Genomic DNA, 6,293 nt, shown 5'->3' with positions numbered 1-6,293 from the left:
GATGCAAATATGTCATATCCTCTTGTTGGTGTTCAGTAATTTCAGTGGTGTCTGACTCTTCATGACCCATTTGGCCTTTTCTTGGCAAAGATACTGAAGTGGTTTGGCACCTTCTCCAGCTCATTTTACAGATGAAGAAACCAAGGCACACGAGGTTAAGTGACTGGCCCAGGGTCACACAGCTGGTAAGTGTCTAAGATGAGATTTGAATTCAGGAAGATGAGTCTTCCTGATTCCAAGCCCACTGCTCTATCCACTGCACCACCTAGCAGCCCCATCATATCCCCTACTAAACTGTAAATTCCATAAGGGAAGGGACCAGGTCTTACTTGAGCTTGGTATCTTCCCCCAGTGCCTAGCACAGTGCTCTATATACAAGAGATGCTTAATAAACATCGCTTATAAGGACTAACACAGGTAAGGGTGGGCAAGGTCTTACATAGGGGCCTTTGCCAAATAACTTGCAATCTTCTAAGTCCCAGCTTCCAGCTTCTATACAAATATGTTCCCAGCTAAAAGTATCTGTCTCTGTTTAACTCAATCAAACAACCTCAAGGGGGAAAAAATGAGCTCCATGGCTGTGAGATTTCTCAGATCAGTTGGAATTCCCAAAGAATGGGGGCTTGCTGGCACAGCCATGTTTATACTTGCTTCAAATTCGCTCCCCAGATCCTTGAGGAACCCATTTCCTTATTTGGAATGGAAAAGGAAAAAAAGGTCCTGGCTGGAATTTGAAAACACCAGAGGAATTCTGCAAGGGCAGGACAGCCCCTTCCCAGGCCAACCTTCCAAGGGGAAGGGGGGTGGGGTGGTAGGGGGAAGTGGCCTCCATGGTATTTCAGTGGCCCCTGACACTCAGCACCTCTATACCTAAAAGGCTTGGCGAAGGCAGAGTCAAACATAAAAAGCAGAAAAAGCCCAGTTTTCTCCAGCTATGCTCGCTGTTTATTAGACGGGCAGACAGAGTCAGAGATAGACGAGAAAAGAGAGAAAGAGAGAGATTAAAGTGGCCCTAATTAATGCCCAATGTGATGTTGTAATAAACAAACTGCAAAGGAGGAAAAGTCATCACTTTTATTTCTAGTTCCACTCAAAGGCAGATTTGTATTTCTTACTTCAAGAAATGACAATTTCTGTGTCTGCTATGAGAACTGTGTAATGAATGATTGGTCTAATAGAGGCAGGAAAAACTTCACCCACCTCTCTCCAACTGGAGCCACGACAGCAAGTCCTCAGTAGGATTTCCATGGGACAGAAATCAGAACGAGAAATTCCAGGGGATCTCTTTCTGCCCCTCCTGCCTAACTCTTAAATGTCCACTGAGAGTCCCACAAGGGTAACTAATGAGGTTCAGGTTGGTACTTGTTACAAACCCAAGATCAATGAGTCAGTCAAGAAGGATTTATTGAGCAACACCTGCCTGGGATGGGCTTCAATCAGTCACTAGGCTGAGCACTAGAACCTGGCCAAAAGGGCAGAGGACAAGCATGAGCAGGCCAGCTAGGGAGGATAATGGGTATGTATAGGGGCCAGTCAATGGCAAGGGCTGGGGTGCAGGTGTTGGGGCTAACTAGTTAACCTGAGGCTTGGCCAAGGAGATCTGAGGCACGGGTTGCCCCAGGAGTATCAGCAATGGGCATCGGTTCAGGGCTCTGATACTCATTGTATATCTAGCATGTTGCCAGCAAAAGCAGATATATCCTTTGCCCACAAGGAGATCATAGTCCACTTAAGAAAACCAAACTAAAGCACGTGGGAAAATGAGGGAATGATCCAAACACTTTCAAAAAAAAAAAAAACCAGGGGCTAGATAATGTGCTACAGCTTTAAATATGCTCATAGAAGTGAGAGGGCAACCAAAGATGGAGGAGGTGGTGTTTAACTTGGTATCATTAACTTGGTTTAACTTGGTACAATTTGTGAGTGGGAAGGCCATTCTTTCTACAGCTTCTTTCTACTTTTCTGTGTTTAAAATTCTGAGGTTTATTTCTTTGACATAGAAGTTATCCTCTGATAGGTGGTGAAGTGAATAGAGTGCTGGACCTGGAGTCAGGAAGATCTGAGTTCAAATCTTACTTCTGACGTTTAGGGAATGTATGGCATTGGATAAGTCATCTACCTCAATTTCCTGAATTGTAAAATGGGGATGACAATAGCACTTACCTCCCAGGGTTGTTGTGAAGATCAATAGAGATAATATTTGTAAAGTGCCTGACACAAAATATGTGCTGGATAAATGCTTTTAAAAAATTCCTCATGCCTGCATAGAGATGATCCTGAGCTTTTGAAGGTTATGGGGAAAAAATGAACTGCAGTGATGCAGTGGTAATGATATTAATCTGTAGTGATAAAATTGAAATCATGGGATCTGAGTTTGAGTGCTGGCTCTACGCCTAACTCTGTGTGACCTTGGTCAAGTCACTTCTCTGGACCTCAGTTTCCTTATCTGTAAAATGAGGTTGGACTAGATGACCTCTCAGGTCCTTCCTAGCTCTATCTATGATCCTATCATTATAGGCTCTGAGGATTTAAAGCTGGAAAGACTTTGAATACCCACCATCGATGGATGCTTATTGCATGAGGACCAGGAATTCAACCTACCTAAATTGGGAGCCTGCTTATCACCAGGTTGATGATAATGTGATGAATATTTTAGTCACAGCAAAACTCGAAGGCAGTTCCCTACGTTGTAGAGGAGATGGTAGAATCGTTGGTCTAGAGCTAGAAGGGGCCTCAGGGGTCATTTCATCGGAGAGGAAGAAAGTGAGAGTCAAGTAGATTAAGTGATTTGCTCAGGGTCACATGGCTAGTGTCGGAAGTGGGATACAAGCTGAGATAGTAGAAGGGGAACCCACAATGCCAAAATCATGAATCCACCGAAGGACTGAACAAATTGGGGTATGTGAATAGAATGGAATACTATTGTGCTGTAAGAAATGAGGAAATAGATAATTTCAAAGAGAGATGGGAAGACTTATATGAACTGATATAGAATGACATGAATAGAAACAGTTGTGAAGATTCATATAAACTAATAGAGAATGAAATGATCAGAACCAGAGGAACAATTCTTATAATGACAACACTGTAAAAACAGCTAACTTTGAAAGCTATAAGAATTCTGATCAATACAATGGTCATCCAGGCTTCCAGAGGGCTGATGATGAAGCATCAGATTGATCTCCTGACGGAGAAATGACAGATTCTAGGCACAGAATGAAATACATATATGCATATATACATATGCATACACATATGTATATGTATATGTATGCATATGTACATATATATATGTGTGTGTGTGTGTGTGTAAATATATATGTGTGTGTATATATACATATATATATAACACGGCCAATGAGGAAATTTGGGTTGGCTTGACTATGCATATTTGTAACAAGGAATTTGGGGTCTTAGGGGATACATTGTTCCTTAATCACTGCACCATAGGGTAGGGAGAAGAACGTAGATTTCTATTCATTAAAATTTTTAATTTAATTTAAAAAATACAGATGTATTTCTTGGGTTGGAAGACCTTAACCCATGCTCATCATATCCATTCATCATGGACTACCTGCTGTTATCCATTAGAAAATTCAAGATATAATGACTAGTGAGATCTCCTTCACCTGATCCTTATATTCCAAAATCCTAAGAGGCTAGGAAATCACAAAGCATGCCAGGTATGCCCAAGCATGCCCTAATGTCTCCAAAAAATTATTAAATTATTTTGTGTTTCATTTTTTAAAGTTTAATTGTTAATTTTTTAAAATTCAGTTTTAGTTAAATTTTGGTTTCTTGGGTTTAGTGAATAAAAATTAGATCCTTTATAACTAAGTATTCAACAGATATTTGCCTTAACAATAAATAAATACAATTTCTCAAGTGAGTATACATCTTAAGGGAATATGCTACACTGGACTCTGCAAAAGATAATAGGATCTAGAGCTGAAGAGACCTTGAGGCCCTCTAATCCAACCCTTTTGTTTGACTGATGAAGAAACTGAGGTCAAGATAGATACAGGGACTTACTGAAGTCACACAGCTAAGATTTCATATAGCATAGCCTTGATCTGAACTACAAATCCAGTGCACTTTCTGCTATACTATATTGCCCCATGTAGTCCTTCCCCATGTTTCCATGCAGGAGTATGCATATACCATGCCAGTTCAATTGATATCAGAGACTGAAATTTCCATAGTTATTTTCAGTCACCTCATTCAGCTGCTAACAACTCAGACAGCCAGGAAATACTTCAAGTCAAATCTAAATCCCTCTTGCTGCAAATTCTCCCGTTCTGTCCTTTTCCCCCAGCAATACACTCCCTGAATTACCAACATCCTGGCCCATTTTTCTCAGAAACACTTTTTGGAATCACTCCTGAGTTCCTTTCTTGACACTGTTGGCTATCACTACCTTGGAAAGATGTTGCTCAGCCCCAGCTGTTCCGAGGCAGACGGCCAGTCTCAACTTGTCTTTGCAGCATAGTGATTCAATCCTGGGGGCTGAATTGGTCATTTCTAGTCATAGTGGTTGACCCCAGAACCACAGATCTGATGAGTAAACAGTTGACTAGAGTCTGTGGCTAAGGCAACCAAAAATTACCATGGTGGTATCTGGGTACTGACCCTAATCACAGAATCAAAGAATCTCAGGGTTAGAAGATACCTCAGAGGCCATCTGGTCCACCCTATACCTGAAAAAGAACTCCTTCTACATCATTCCAACAAGTGACTGTCCAACTTTTGGTTGAAGACCTCAAAGGAGGAGGAGCCCACTACCTTCAAAGGCAGCTTATTCTACTTTGGAATAAATTAAATCACTGAGTTTGTCCTCATAATGATTTAAAATCTGCCTCTGCAATTTCCATCCATTGTTCCTACATAGTTTTTCCTTTGGGGCTAAGCAGAATAAATTGAATCCTTCTTCCACATGACAGCTGTCTAGTTATTTATAAAGAGCCATCATGGCCCCACTGAGTCTTCTTTTCTATAGAACAGACATCCCTGGTTCTTTCAACTAATCCTCCTATATAATAACCTCAAGGCACTGTATCATCCTAGCTTCCCTCCTTTGGATACTCTGGAGCACTTAGTGGTGTCCTTTCAGAAATGTGGTTTGACCAAGGCAGAGTACAATGGGACTAGCCCTCCTTCTGGACCCTCTGCCTTTCTTAATGCAGTCAAAGATCTCCTTGGGTCTTTTTGGCTGCCACATCACACTGTTGATTCATATTGAGTTGCAGCCCATTAAGATATTTCAATCTTTCTTTTCAGACCAACTGGTCGGTTGTTAAGCAAGCTCATCCTCGTGAGCCACAATTTATTAAGTCTGCACAAAGTACAGATATACTAGCTGCCTTCGGTATTTGACAAAGTCATATGGAAGAGGAATTAGCCTTGCTCTGTTTGTGCCCAGGTGACAGAACTAGAAACAATGAACAGAAGGAGCAAAAGGCAAATTTGGCCTTAATATTAGTGGAAAACATGCTTAAAATTAAAACCACCCTAAAGGGGGATGTACCCTTTGGAAGGCAATGGGTTCCTGTTCATTGGAGGTCTTCAAGCAGAGGTTGGAAGACTAATTATCATGTAAGAGTAAGGATTCTTTGAGGTATAGACTGGACTAGGTGGCAGCTGAAGTAACTCCAATGATAAAATTCCGTGATCCCCTCAAGCATCCCACACATACATACATGCACGCATACTTTTTGTCCATTATTTATTTTTTTAAAATAAATTCTTAATTGGTCTTTTGTTTTGTGTATGGTGTATCACCATAGTTTCTCCTAGTGTTCTTCCCTCTCTCTGTCTCTGAGAGCCACCCAATATAACAAATAGCATTTTAAAAGACAAAAAAGGGAGTTAAAATCATTTATAAATGATCAATACATGGAAAAGTTTTGAAGATATGTGAAATGTGTGATATTTATGAACCTCTACCTTTTCAAAGCGGTAGGTTAGGAGTGTCTTCTCATATCTCTTCTTTTGAGTCATCATTGTTCTTTATAATTTTGATACCTTCACTTTTGATGTATGAATGGATGTGGGGGGAGGGAGGGGAGGTTGTTCTTTCCGTTTACATTGTTCTAGTCACTGTAAATTATTTTCCTGGTTCTGCTTACTTTACTTTGCATCAATTCATATAAGTCTTCTCATGCTTTTCTACATTCATCGTACTCATCATTCCTTACAATTTTGTCGTACTCCATTGCATTCATGTACCATAATTTTTTAAAGCTATTCTCCAATCAATAGGCGTCTACTTTCTTTCCAAATTTTTGCTATAACAA

This window comes from Trichosurus vulpecula, chromosome 3 (genome assembly GCF_011100635.1).
Source record: "Trichosurus vulpecula isolate mTriVul1 chromosome 3, mTriVul1.pri, whole genome shotgun sequence".
Taxonomy (NCBI): Eukaryota; Metazoa; Chordata; class Mammalia; order Diprotodontia; family Phalangeridae; genus Trichosurus; species Trichosurus vulpecula.
The sequence above is the reverse complement of the archived record's forward strand: the minus strand, read 5'-3'. Positions refer to the sequence as shown.